The sequence below is a fragment of the Panthera tigris genome, chromosome F2 (assembly GCF_018350195.1).
Source record: "Panthera tigris isolate Pti1 chromosome F2, P.tigris_Pti1_mat1.1, whole genome shotgun sequence".
Classification (NCBI taxonomy): domain Eukaryota; kingdom Metazoa; phylum Chordata; class Mammalia; order Carnivora; family Felidae; genus Panthera; species Panthera tigris.
This window is the reverse complement of record NC_056676.1, coordinates 22,016,278-22,032,190: the sequence shown is the minus strand read 5'-3', so window position 1 is coordinate 22,032,190 and position 15,913 is coordinate 22,016,278.

Sequence of the window (15,913 nt, the reverse complement as noted above, 5' to 3'; positions counted from 1 at the left end):
TACTGCGCACGCAGGATAACATCCACCGCACTAGACCAGAACCTCCCCAAACTGGCTATTTCCATTTTATTTACCCTATATGTCTAGTCCTGCTTGCACCACAAGGGATAAAAACTGAGTAAGACAAATTGCTGTCTAAAGGGGCTTATTATCTAGAGCTGCGTTGTTAAATACTATAGGCATTAGCAACATGTAGCTACTTAAAAGTTAAATTAAAGTTAAATCACATTAAAGTTTCAGCTCCTCGGTCACACTAGCCACATGTCAAGTGTTCAACACGTGAACAATATGTGAACACCAGCCATATGTGGCTAGTGGCTACCATACTGGACAGCACAGATATAAAATATGTCTATCACTGCAGAGTTTCATTGGATAGTGTAACCATAGAGATTGCATTATTAGGAGGAATAAAAAGAATAGATATTAAGTGGCGCCTGGGTGGCTCAGTCGGTTGAGCGGCCGACTTCGGCTCAAGTCATGATCTCACAGCTCATGAGTTCGAGTCCCACGTTGGACTCCGTGCTGACAGCTAGGGGCCTGGAGCTGGTTTCAGATTCTGTGTCTCCCTCTCTCTGCCCCTAACCCACTCGCATTCTGTCTCTGTCCTTCTCAAAATTAAATAAACATTAAAAAAATTAAAAAAAAAGAATAGATATTAAACAGTTGTCAGATAGATAAAGCTACTTGTATTTCTAGCATAAAGTATATTGCACCAGAATTATCTTATGACTCTTATCCTCAGATAAATGTCTGTGGCTACGCTAATTTGTAAGTTTCTCTGTTTAGATCAAAGAACTATTAAATAGCCTCACTTATTATATCAAAACCTTTTACAACATGCCTTTCTTTTTACTTTTTACTGTTAAATAGTTATAGATTTACAGGAAGGCTGCGAAGATAGTATGGAAAGTTTCTGTATGTTCTTCACCCAGCCTCCCCTAAAGTTAACATTTTACATAAGTATAGTACATTTATCAAAACATTTCACCAGTTTTTTCCACTAAAAGTCCCTTTTATGTTCCAGGATCCATCTGGTATAGCAAGATGTATTTATTCATCAATTCTCCCTAGTCTCACCCCATCTGTGACTGTTTGAATCTTTTTTTTTTTTTTCCATGACCTTGATACTTGGGCAGAGTGCTGGTCAGGGATTTTAGTAGACTGACCCTCAATCTGTATTGGCCTAATGTTTTCTCATGATCAGACAGTGAATATAGATTTGGGGGAGAATACCACAAAGGTCAATAGTGTTGTCATCACACTGTATCATCAACCTTATAATATAGCCATAGAAACAGTCATTTTCTCACTTCCTTTTTTTTTCTCCCCAAATGGTATTTAGAACTAAGATCTGGGCACTAGGTATGCTCCTGGCTTATAGGCCCTTTTAGGGAACAGAGTTAGCTTCCCCACCCCTGCTTATGTTGAACTTCTTTCTCTGACAGTGAGAAATCTGATTCTTATTAATACAGTTAATTCACGTATTTGCTTAACCCTCACATAAATGTAAGTTAGTTTCAGAATTGCTAACCCCATGAGGCTCTAATTTACCAACTAGAATATAATTTCTATGTACAGTTCTTTATTGTCTTTATCCTTAGAATATCCAAACACTCATTTCTAAAGTAATTTAGGTCAGTTCCCTTTTCTCTAACCCCTTCAGTGAGGTTATGTCATGCATTTGAAATGCAGTTATAATCTGTCTTCATTCCATCCTAGGATCCCCCAACATCTTAGTTAATTTTTTTACACTTTGTAACCAACCCCTATTCCCTCCTGAAACTGTGACAACCACTGGTTTGCTTTCAATTCTAGTAATTTTCCCTTTCCCAGAGTATCATAGAATTGTAATCATGAAATATTTGGACTTTGGAGTCTGGCTTTTTTCACCCGACAAAATGCAAATAAGCGTCATCCATATTGTTGTGTGAATCAACACCTGAATTGTTGAATCAATAGTTTTCCCCCCTTCTTTTTATTGCTAATGAAGAGGAATACAATTGACTGTTTTATATCGAGTTTTCATCTTACAACCTTGCTAACTTGTGTTATTTAGTTCCAGGCACTTCTGTATAAACCCCTGAGCTTTCTACATAGACACATTGACCATGAACTGAGACAGTTTTATTTTTTTCTTTTCTAACCTCTATGTACCACATTTCTTTTTCTTGCCTTATTATACATGGTTGAATAGGACTGATGAGACATACTTGCCTTTCTTGATCTTAGGGGAAAAATTTAATGTCTCATCATTCAATATGATACAAGCAAGTAGATTTGTTTTTTGGTTTGGGTTTGTTTGTTTGTTTGTTTTGGTTTTGTAGATGCCCTTTATTAGGTCAAGGAAATTCCTTTCTATTCCTAGTTTCCTAAATGCTGTTATCATGGAAGAACGTAGAAATTTATTAAATGCTTTTGCTGCTTCTATTGAGATGGTATTCTCTCTATAGTCTGTCAATGCATCAAATTATATTAACTGGTTATCCAATGTTAAACCAACCTCTCTTAATCATGATACATTATACTTTTTATATATTGCTGGATGCAATTTAAAAATATTTTATTGAGGAATTCTGGTCTATATTCATGAGATACCGTTCTGTAGTTTCTTTCTCTGGTTTTGGTGTTAGAGTAATGCTGGTCTTGTGGAATGAATTAGTAAGTGTCCCTCTTCCGTTTTCTGGAAGACATTTTGAGGAATTTGGTATTATTTCTTCCTTTGAATATTTGATAGAATTTGTTAGGGAAACTGTTTGGGCCTGGAGTTTTCTTTCTTGGAAGGTTTTTAACTACAAATCCAATTTCTTTCATAGTTATGAGATTATTCAGGTTATCTGTGCTTCTTGAGTGAGTTTTTATAGTTTCTTTAAGGAATTTGATGTGTCTTCAAGGAATTGGTTAATTACATGTAAATAGTTAAAATCAGAAACTTAACGTTGTTCATATCTGCTTTATTATACCTTAAATTCTGTGGGACCATTAATGATATCTCTTATTTTCTTCTTGATATCGGTAATTTCTGTCTTCTCTTTTTCTTGATTAAGCCTGACTAGAAGCATATCAATTTTAGGATCTCTTCGAAGAATCAGCTTTAAGCTCCATTGATTTTCTTTAGCTTTTTCTGTTTCCAGTTTAATTGATTGCCGCTCTAAGTTCTGAGGAGGAAGACCATAGGATAAAGTAAAAATTTCACTACATCTTCTCAAGGGTATATAGTGTGAACATGACTTATCATTGTTGATATTAATCTTGGTCACCTGGCTGAGGTAGTGTTTGTGATGTGTCTCCACAGAAGACTCACTCTTTTACTCTTCTCTCCCCTCTCCATACTGTATATTTGGGAAGAAAGTTTACAAAGTTTACAAAGTCCACCCTTAAGGAGTGGAAAGTCATGTACCATCTCCTTGAGAGTGGAATACCTGTATACATTATTTAGAATTCTTCTGTATGAGGATTTGTCTATTCTACCTCATTTATTTCTTCACTTATTCACTAATTCATTTATCAGTGTGACTCATGAATATTCATTTTATGTTTTGGGTTATAATCCAATACAATTTATTCTGTTGCTCAACTTGCTCTAGCTCTGGCCACTGGAAGCTCTTTTGGTTGACTTTTGTGTCTCTTTCACACATCCCATCATTGTTGGTTTTATTTGTTTTTTAGCTTATGCCACTATAAGATGCTCCAGACTCATCTTCTATATTTCCTGCCCAATCCTAGAATCAGCCATTTCTCTAAGAAGCCCTGTTCCTTTTACTAGAAAACAATTTTACAAGCCCAGATCTGGGTAGTTATACTTGTTGCTACTAGGGTTTTCATTGTTTCAGGCCCTCAGCTAACAGAGCAAGAAAATATGTGTGTGTATCCTAAGCTGTATGTGTGCATTTCTATACGTCACCATCTGTATCTACACTATGCTAAATGTAAGTTCATACTGATGTCCCCAACTCTAATATAAATTAGACCCCATGGATCATTTTAGTCTATTCCTCTTGCTCGTCTCTAAACTCCTTTGTCAGCAGTGAAAAACCTATCTCCCACCATTGCCATCCATTTGCTTAGTTGTTCAATCCCAGGATACATTATAGTGGTATCATAATTATTAAACTACACCCCTATGGTCAACAACTTTATCAACTCAAGTACAGTCTTACATATTCCACTCATTTCCAAAATTACATAGTTCAGTATCTTTCCCCCTACACACCTTTCCCCCTTCATACATTTGTAAAGCAGTTGGACTGTCTTGTCCCATTCTGTATTCCATCCTGGGTTCCCCCAACCTCCTATAAGATTTTTTTTCTAACTTTGCGTACATTTAACTTCACTTTTTGTGCCGTAAAGTTCTGTGAATTTGACAGATGCATAATGTCTCACATCTATCACAAGATCCCCAGTGGAATGCAGAATAATTTTGATGCCCTAAAAATTCCCAGTGCTTCAACCATTCATTCCTTTCTCCTTACCCTTGAACTCCTGGAAAACACTAATCATTTTATGGTTTCTATACTTTGGACTTTTCCAGAATGTCATATAATTGTAATCATGCAATATAGAGCCTTTTCAAAGTGGCTTCTTTCACTTACCAATATCCATTTAAGACTTTTTGTGGGGCAATTATAAGCAAAGCTGCTACAAACATTCATGTGTAAGCTTTTGTGTGGACATGTTTTAAAATCAATTGGATAAATATGTAGGAGTGTGATTTTGGAATTGAAAGATAAGACTATGTTTAGCTTTGTAGGAAATTGCCAAATTGTCTTTTAAAGTAGCTGTATCATTTTTCATTTCCACAAGCGATGAGAGTTCCTGTTGTTAAATATCCTTGCCAGCAATTAGCATTGTCAGATTTTTATTTTATTTTATTTTATTATTGTTATTATTATTATTATTATTATCTCCACTCTAATAGGTGGATAGTGGTGTCTCATTGTTGCTTTAATGTGAAATTTCCCAGTTACAAATGATGTTGAGTATCTTTCATGTGCTTATTTGCAGCTGTCTATTTCTTTGGTGAGGTCTCTGTTAAGATCATTTGTCCTGTTTTAATTGGGTTGCTTGCTTTCCTATTGTTGACGGTTCAAAATATTTTAGAATTCCCCTGAGGCTTACTTCCTTTTGGCCTCATTGATTATTTAGAAATATACATTGTTTAATTTCCAAATATTTAGAGATCTTCCAGATATCTTTCTTTTTTTGATTTCTAATATAATTCTGTAATAATCTGAGAACACACTTGGTATCATGTCTGTTCTTTTAAATGTATTTGTTTTGTGACCCAGAATATGGTCTATGTTGGTGAATGTTCTATGTGCGCTTAACAAGAACGTGTATTCTGAAGTTCTTTGGTGTAGTGATGCCACTTAAGTCAAGTTGATTGATAGTGCTGTTCAGATCATTTATATCCTTACTGATTTTTTGACTATTTATTCTGTGAGCAAGTATAAAAAAAGTGCTGCAGTCCCCAGTGATAATTACGGATTTGTCTGTATGTCCTCTCAGATTCACCAGTTTTTGCCTCGTGTATTGTGAAACGCTGCTATTACATACGTTCACCTTCAGGACTGTTAGGTGCTTTCGGAGAGCTTATCCTTTTATCATTACGTAATGGTCTACTTTATATCCGACAATGTTTCTTGCTCTGAAGTCTGCTTTGACTAAATTTAACACAGCTACTCCAGGTTTGTTTTTTTTTTCTTTTTTCTTTCCTTCTTTTCTTTCTTTTTTTCTTTTTTTTTTTTTTTTTTTTTTGTTTTGTTTTGTGGGAGAGAGGAGTAACACTGTTAGCATGGTATATGCTTTTACTTTTAACCTGTTTATGTCTATATTTAAAGTAAGTCTCCCGTAGCAACATGTAACTGAGTCTTATTTCTATACCCAATCTAACAATCTTTGCCTTTTAACTGATTATTGTGATGGTTGGATTAAAACCTATGATCTTGCTAGCTGTTTTCTATATGCTCTATTTTTTCTTGTTTTACTTATTTATTTATTTATTTATTTATTTGGTTCACTTTCTGCCTTCTCTAAATTAGTGAGATTTTCATTATTCCATTTTAATAGCTATTTATGCCTCTTAGTTATTTATGCCTCTTTTTTTAACAGTGGATAATTATTAAAATAGTTGATTTAAGCATCTGCAATAATCACCTCAATCTCTACCCCCGGCTCAATGCCGATGGAAGTAATGTGGTTATCATTCTTGGAAGGATGGCACAAGTCAATGATCTGCATCTAGAAATGCTGCCATATCTGGATCCTTCACCACCAAATTTTCTCATGGTGATTCTCAGTCTTGGTAGGCATCCCAGCCAGTCCTTTCATTTGAAGGTTCTTTCCCTTTGCACCTCTGGTCCAGTCAGTGCACACCTCCAGGGATTTTACATTGTGGATGGTTTGGGTGATTCTAACTCCGTGAACTGCCTCCCTCCGATTCCACCAGTCTTTCCGGCATCCTTGAGAGCCATGACTGCCCCACGGCTGCAGCATGATTTCCTGAGCAAGAAGGAAAAGTGGTGAGTCAGGAGCTGGCCTCAGTGTCTTCTCCACAGAGGACTGATACCTCTTCTTTAACATTTAACTTTTTAATGGTCTGTGAGTCTATCTGCAAATAACATTATGCCACTTCATACACAATGTAACGATACATTCCCCAATTCTCCTCTCCTTGTACCACTGTTGTCATGCACTGCTCTTTTCTCACTAGGATAAACACATTAATACAACTTCTTGTTTTAAATAGTTAGCTTGTGGAGCAATTAAATATAAGAAAAAAATATTCTGTTGACCTCCACTCTGCATTCTTTGCATAAATCCAAGTATTTTTTTAATCATATCATACCTCGTCTACCTGAAGAACTTCTTTTAACATTCTTTATAGAGCAGATCTGTGGTTATTAAATTACATTAAGTTTTCTTTGTCTTTGTCTGAGAAAGACTTGTTATTTGAAAGGTTTGTTTGACATTTTATTTGTCTGAGAAAAGTGTCTGCTTCACCTTTGAAATATATTTTTAAGTCAGTTTTTTTCCTCCTTTATAGCACTTTACAGACACCATTCCATCGTCTTCTTGTCTGCAGGGTTTCTACTGAGAGGTCCACTGTAATTACTATCCTTGTTACCCTGATGTAGTATCATTTTTTCCTCCAGTTGCCTTTAAGGTTTTCTGTCTTTGGCTTTCAGAAGTCTGAATATGATGTTCACCGGGGCTGGGTTTTTGGAAAATTCTTACTCATTATTTCTTCAAATATTTTTCATGCCCTCTTCTCTCTTTGTTCTCCTGGCATTTCCATTTATGTCTGGGCTGTATCACTTGATATTGTCCCACAGCTTTTGGATGCTGTGTTCCATTTTTCTACATTTTTTTTTCTCTTGTGTTTCACTTTGGACAATTTCTATTGATCTACATGTTCAAGCTCACTTGCTCTTTCCTCAGCTATGTCAAAGCTATGTTTTTGATTTGTTGAAGGCATTCTTCATCTCTGTTACTGAATTATTCTTTTTTAGTTTCCGGGTCTCTGCTCAACGTTATCTACCTGACCATGCATGTTGTGTACCTTTTCCACTAGAGCCTTTAACATATTAACCATAGCTATTTTAAATTCCCCATCTGATAGCTTCAACAGGTAGGTCACATCTGAGTCTGGCTCTGTTAACTTCTTTGCCATTTTAAGCTGTGTTTTGTCTTCCTTCTTTGTACGCCTCATACGTTTTTTTGTTGAAAGTTGGACTTATTATACAAGACGATATATGTGGAGATAAAGAATTGTTATGCTTGGAGATGAGCACACCTTTCCTTCCGCTGAATTGTTAGTGTAGGTGCTCATTTTAATCTAGTCAGAAGGTGGTCTGGGTTTGAAGCTTGCTTCCTTACTGGCTTTGGATCTCCCAGGGGCTTTGGCATTCTCCTTTGCACAACAGAGACAGAATTTGGCTCTTCCAGCTCTCCTAGCTGTATTCCACTCTTAACTGTGTTGCCACTAGTCTCAACTGTGTTGAAGAAGGAGGACGGCAGAAGAAGGCATTCTTAAGAAGCCTCAGATGTAGGCAGCCATTGTGGTCTTGCTTCTGGGACATTCTCAAGTATTCTTGCTCCTTCTCCAGAGGTTATAATGGGCCGACACAGAGTCCCACCCCCCTCCCAAGGACCTCTGTCTACACTTTTGTTCCCTTTTCCCTGCATGTTAAGGATCTTGTTCCTCGGAGATGATAGCGAAGAGGAGTCTGGCTGCAAGTTGGTAGCGGCTTCTGTTCTTTCCCCTGCTTCAGCCAGTATCACGGGGGATGTTTTCTTGGGCTTCTCCCCAACTTTCCCTGTGAATTCCTAGAGGAAAATCCTTCAAGAGTGAGACTTCCTATATACACACATGTCTTCAGCCTCCAGGAACTTTACATTCCCACTCAGCCTTTAGCAATTCATTAAAAATACCTCGTTGGGTCTTCTTTTTGGCTTATTTGGACTTTGACAACATCTTTCTTTGCAAGCGCTTGTCTCTCCCCACATCTCAGGAGAGCTGTTGCCCTGCAATCTCGATTCTCTCATGGGTACAAGAAAAGTCATTAGTTTCCAGCTTCTCAACTTTTTTTTTTCCTGTTGTGTGGGTAGGAGTGAGAGTTTGTTCAACACTCTTCCTCTGCAAGCTGAATTAACAAGCCTTTTTTTTTTGCAAAGAGGCAATTTGACCCACCTTGCATATTTCTCATAAAAGGGTAAGAATAGGGTAAAGAAACTACAAGTTTTTAAACGGAAAAAAAAACAAAAACAAAAACTGGTTTCCAGTTCCTGCTATGAAATTAACCAGGAGTATGACTTCAAACAAGAGAAATGGACTGGGGCACCTGGTGGCTCAATAGGTTAAGCTGCAGACTCTTGATTTCGGCTTAGGTCACAATCTTCACAGTTCGTGAGTTCCAGCCCTGGGTCAGGCTCTGCACTGACAGTGTGGAGCCTGCTTGGGATTCTCTCTCCCTCTCTCTCTCTCAAAAATAAACTTAAAAAAAAGAAAAAAAGAAAAATGGACTAATTTCTTAGGCCCACCACCCCAAAAGGTTCAAATGATATAACCATGTGAAAGTGATCTGAAAAGCCAAAAAAATTATATATATATACATTTAAAATAAGTGCAAAGTATGAGCTTATCTTTGATTCTTTAGTTCAAGATCACATATATATATATATATATATATATATATATATATATACATATACATATATATATATATATATATTCAATAGGGGTTAGAAAATAGGTGTTTACATCTGGCCACATAAAGGTTCATTCAGATCAGTTCAACATTATTGAGTGCCTACTATCCGCCAAACTCTGTCCTAGTCAACTATTCATCTGAGGAATGAACAGGACATAATCTGTGCCCTCAAGAGTTTTTAGTCCAGCAGAGAAGACAAATACATGTTTAATTTGATTCAATCACTATCAGTCTACTTCATTTTAGAGGAAAACTGAGTAGGGGCTCCTGAGTGGCTCAGTAGGTTGTGTCCAACTCTTGATTTTGGCTCAGGTCATGATCTCACTGTTGGTGATATCAAGCCCCATGTCAGGCTCTGTGCTGACAGTGCAGAGCCTGCTTGGAATATTCTCAATCTCTCTCTCTCCCTCTCTCTCTCTCTCTCTCTCTCTCTCTCTTTGCCCCTCCTCCACTCATTCTCTCTTTGTCTCTCCCCCTCTCTTTGTCTCTCTCTGTCTCTCTCTCTCTGTCTTTCTGTCTCTCTCAAAATAATAAAAAAAGAAAACTGAGTAACACAATAAATACATATCAAAATATTTTTTTACAATTAAATTATTCCACATTAGGATACTGTTTTAAATTAGAAGAAAATGACAACTACTTTTCTCACAAAATATTGCCTTGATTACAACTTCATTAAATGCATAAAAATTCTTCTTACAATGAAAGAAATATTTTACTCTATAAACTATTTGTAACTCAGACATTGTAGTATTAAATTAAATTAAAATTAAACTCAGACATTAAAGAGTTAAAACTTGTCATCACCGGAAAATTACATTAATAATACTTTATCTTTAAACAGAAGCATTTTTATGTATTACTTAGGTAGCTCCTTAAATGATTTACTCTTTTTTTTTTCAGTAGGTCATTTATAATTGAGGGATTCCTAAAGCTGAACAGTTAGATGCAAAAACATGTGTTCAGAGTTGAGACAGAAATGGCAAATGGCCACATTCTTAAGATCATGTAATTGAGTCAAATAGGGAATTCAATACCTCAGCAGATGACAAGTTCAAGGATGACCCTGTTTTAGCAAAAGCTAAGTTGGAACACATGAAACCATCTGATTTTGAATTTTCATGTGAATCGTTTTGGAGCACAAGGATTAATGAATGCATGAGAATGTGTCCTTGGATTAGAATGCATTCCTACAGAATGAGAATAAGAAATATGAGAAATATTAAAAAGAAAACAAATACAGCATTGTTAATTTCTTACTATGTGACTAAAAGACTTGAAGCAAAGGATTTGTGTGACTTCAGTGGTGGGTTACTTTCCCACAATGCACCTGCATCCAAAAGACAACTGTAAATAGCATATGATTCTGTTTAGAGTCAGAAATATTCACAAGCTACCACCAAACTCAACTCAGTCTTCTCTCTACACTGCTAGGTTTGTCTTCTGCAACTAACAAGATTAGAACTTCAAATCTGCTTTTTGGGCCAAAAGTAGAATTACCTGAAACCATATACATGTATTTTTATATGTACACAGATATATTAAAAATGTTAACCGCACAATTTGGGAGTATTTTCAGTAGTTAAAAATGAGATTAAATTAACTATGTAATTTAAGACTCAAATGGCACATGGAAAACTCTGTCTTCAGTTCCTGTGTATGATGTCATCAAATGTAATAATAGACTATGAGCTAAATAAATAATACAAGTAACTTAGACCCTGCTTTGCCTTATAACAAGGGCAAGTGAAAGGTCTGCAAAAATTGTGAACTTTTCTACGGTTCAGGGTCAATGTGAACAAGAGTACCAGCTGTTCTATTAGATAATGTCTTGGATAAAGTCACTCTTGAATGAAATTTTTCACACTTCGTAGTAATAATGCATTGCTATTGAAATGAAAAAAAAAGATGACACATATCTGAGATGGTCTGAAAATGAATTCTTTTCCATGACTGAATTTATCTTCTAAGCCAGAAAAGAATTAGTTATCATTTTTCCAAACTCCCATGATTCTGCAGCAGTTTACAAATTGACGGTGTAGTATTCGTGCAATGAGAACATGTATCCAAAGTGTGAAAGCAGTTTACTACTGTGATCTTACCTCTCACTATAAGGAGGAATAAAAATAAATGAGCAGTTACTTTTAAGTTGCAGACCCACTTGACAATAACTTGGAAAAATTCGGGAGGTCATGCAAAACACAGACCGATACGAGAATTAATTGTTTCTCGTTCCTTCTTCCAAAAGAATTGTTTCTTGTTCCTTCTTCCAAAAGTGTTATTCTTTGATCTTCCAAACACTTATCAATTGGTACTGAGAAGAAAGGAAGGATACTCTTGCCCATGATGAAAACACAGGTGGGAATGTTCATAAACTTATTCTGATGGCAGAGGTTTTTATGGGGGGGTAATGAGATTCTTAAAAAATATATTTTACTTGTGCAGCCAAAAGATGTTTACCAGTTGAAATGGTCAGCTATATAAATGAGAGGTTACTTTGAGATTTTCTTTTTATATGGCAGACTTTCTGTTTAGATGGCACAAAATCACAAAAGTTTGCTAAGTTTCCTTCCCCCAAGTCATAACGATCGCTGGGAACTAGGTAGCAGTGTTGAAGTTTTGCTAATAGTAAATCATGTTCTTTATTCGAACTATCGCTTTACATCGATTTGAATTATGCCAGAATTCTGGTCTAGACCATTTGAAATCAAACATGAAAATATTAATTTCTCACAACCAAGACATCTCATACCACAATATGATACGCATGGCTGCTGTACGGTCATAGCCGAGCAACATTTTTTAAGCAGAGAGCAGTTAGTGTTCTTTTCCAAGGCAGATGTTTTCCAGATTTGCTATTGTCACTCATTAAGAAAGTAAGAAGTCTGTGAGTTATGATAATGTGAGGTACGATATTGTATAGGCCATCTCATCCGTAAAGCACCACAGATTTTCTCGGCTAATTCTTTCCTTTGCTTGCTTTAATTGGTTCAGTATGACTGGTTTTCCACTAGTGGAGAGATACTTATTTTGTCTGTATGATAAAATGTACTCAGACAGAGACAATAGGTAGGTCTTGGGAATGCTGCTAAAGTGAAAGGGAAGTAGATATTCTAGTTAACAGGCCTCATTATATATTCAAAAATTGTATTGTTTTAAAGTAATTATAGTGGGAAATGATTTTGTGTGTTTTATGAGACATTTAGCACATACAATTGAATTTAGGGAACAATGTGTATATTTTGAGGAATTCAAACCACTACACAAATATTACCCAATGAACACTTCCATTTAAGAGAATAAAAGAGGTCTTGCTGTGTCCATAGTTTACTGGAGCAAACACAGCTCAAATGGCTTGATAGCATCAATGAAGTACTTAATGAGGAAGAACAAAACTCGGATTATTTTCCCTCCCATAAACTGAGTTTGATGCCTGAATTGTCAGAAAAATAATGTGGTAATACACCATTGGCTGACTGTAATTTTCAACCCAATATATATCCTCTTAAAATTATATCCTTAGCTAATGTGACCTTAAAATTTAAAGTAAGATAGATAAGATATATAATACCTTGTTTAAGAATCCATTGTTGGGGCACCTGGGTGGCTCAGTCAGTTAAGCTTTCGACCTCAGCTCAGGTCACGATCTCACAGTCCGTGAGTTCGAGCCCCAGATGTCACGGCCTGGAGCCTGCTTTGGATTCTGTGTCTCCCTCTCTCTCTGCCCCTCCCCCTCTTGTGCTCTGTTTCTCTCTCTCAAAAATAAATAAATACTAAAAAAAAAAAAAAAAAATCCATTGTTGACCTGGTTGACATTCCAATCAATTTAAAAAATATATAATAATTGATCATCTTTCTTTCAAATATTTGAGTTGAAATATCCTTATTAAAAAATAGAGATTTTTCAATAACCGCTATTTTAAAATATACTTAAAAAAATTATTGAATCTATAGGGGTCATTAAGTGATGAGCGAGGTTTCTATTTTCCCACAGCAGCGGAGCATATTATCTGTGTGGGGCTCCCAGCTGGCCTGCTCCTCAGAACAGAAACTGCAAACCCACGTTCCAGATTGCCTCAATGTTGCAACACGAGATGACTTAAAGAAGTGACAACACAAATATCTTGAGACAGTCAATGATAATCAAATCGCTATTTTACAAAACTTTAAAGGGGGAGCCTCATTTAAAAGGCACTATTTTTCTCAACCCACTGAAAAATCATGGCAACATCCATATACTCATGACACTTCACTAATTTTATGCAAACACCGAATAAAATATTAAGCTTTATCATACAGAAGACTCCTCATTCATCAGTAACACCCTTCCGCACATAACTTTCAGCAGTAGCCCTTAGGAATTTATATACCAAATGCGAACCCACAGACTCAGCTGTGGGGATGATAATAACGGCTCCCAGAGTTTAGTAATTCCAAGTACAAGCATTATGCGTGTCTCTCCTTTCTTCCCATTATACTAGAACCATAAAATTTATTTCCCTCCCAGACAGCCAGTATGTACAGCCAATTTGTTATGATTACGATGACATAAAGAGAGGAGGGGGGTGGTGGCTCGAGATGAAGGGACTTCACGAATGTAGAACACTGACGTCAATATCAAGGGAATTCTGAGGCTGACGGGGATCCCAGATGTCACAGATGAGATTTCTACACAGATGAACTGCTGAGCTCTCAACTGGCTTTTCCTTTTTTTTTTTTTTTTTTAATTTTTTTAAATGTTTATTCATTATCGAGAGACAGAGAAACACAGCGTGAGCAGGGGAGGGGCAGAGAGGGAGACACAGAATCCGAAGCAGGCTCCAGGCTCCGAGCTGTCAGCACAGAGCCCAACGCGGGGCTCAAACTCACAAGCTATTAGATTGTGAACTGAGCTGAAGTCGGACGCTCAACCGACTGAGCCACTCAGGGGCCCCTCAACTGACTTTTCTAATGCCCTTCAATGTCAGCACATGCTGAGCTGTACTCAGACCTGATCTGAGTCTAGCTTGTGGCCAGGGCTACAGTGAGGTGAGAAAGCCCATGCTGCAGAGGAACTGCAGTCCCGCAGAAAGATGCTGAATTTGTTACCTTCTGCTGACACCATTCGTCTAGGGAAGTAAATGATCCTGGCCCCAGGCAGACTGATAGTATCTGCAACAATCTGCAACATTGTCAGCTCTGGAACCAAGAAGAGGCCCCTAGAGTTCATGAGCCCCTCCACAAAGTGGCAGAAAGAAAACATATAATCAAGGCTTTAGATCTCTCTAAAGAAATCCAAATACAACCTACTGAATGACTACTAGGTAGCAAGCACTGTCCTGGGACACTTGACACAAATTGTTTCACTTGGTTCTCAACATGATGTTTTAGTATTCCCTATTTTACAGGTAATCTCCATAATCACAGCTAGGGAATGATGAAGCTCTGCTTAGACAGGTTTGTCCAAGCCCAAAGCTCAAGCTCTTCTCACTGCTACCCCACCCTGTGGTAGATTAAAGATGGCAACAGACAACTTGCGACTTTTGTCACTGAAAGATGGAGTTTAATTATCTAATTCCTTTCCTCCTTGAAGCTAGTTTGGCCTGAGTAACTTGCTTGACCAACAGAATGAAGTGAAAATGACATCTTTTGACTTTTGAGTCTAGGTTACAAGAGGTCTCGCAGCTGACACCCAGGACCACTTGGGACAATCACTCACGAAGTCCTGAGCCACCGTGAAAGAACATGTGAAGAAGCCCTGAGGCTAAATGGGAAGGATCCCCAGTTGAACCCAGCTTTCCAGCCATCCTCACCAAGATGTCAGGCATAAGCCATCCTGGCCTGTCTCAGCCAGGCCAGCCATCAGTTGAACATCTCCAAGTGACCCCAGTAGATACCATGTGGAGAAGAAAAATCGCCTGGCTGATCCTTAGACAAATTCCTGACAGACGAAATCACCAAATATGATACAATGATTGTTGCTATAAACACAAAGTTTTGGGGTGGTGGGTGATGCAGCAGTAAATAACTACAAAAAGCTTTCTTTTCTGATATAACCATGCTGTGAACCCGAAGACAGTCTTGGGTAAAGACATAGCCTAATATTGTTGAAAAATGGAACATTCTCCTGACCTTTAAAAAACAGGATTTGATTCTTTGCTTTATTATTCAGGTTGAGATATACCTGGATGAATAAAGAGGAAAAAGAAAGAAGAGGAGAAAAAAAGATGCCCTCATATAACATTCTGAGAGGTACCAAAGACAAAGTGAATTAGGATTCTTTTGACTTGAAGTGACGGAAATCTTAATTAAAGTGCTTTAAACCAAAACAAAGGCATGTATGGAACGTATTGGCCCATGTAACCGAAAACTGTAGTGGGATGTTGTCCTTGGATATGTCCGATTAAGACGCTCAAAGATATAATAAAACATAGGTTTCTCCCCATCTTGCAGCTTCATTTTTCTCTGGGCTGCCTTCATTCTCAAAGCGACTCCTTCCTCATGGTGACAAGACGGTCAACAGTAGCTCTTTGTTTATATTACACGACCTCAGCTGCAAACTCTCCAGCAAAGGGAATTTTCATTTGTAAGAGGTTCAGGAAACGATTGTCATTTGCCCGGACTGGGTCACATGCCCTTCCTGGAACCAGTTCCCAAGGTAGAGAAAGGAAATGTTCTGACTGCCCAGGTCTAAGTCGGCACACGGCCCATTAGCATTGGGA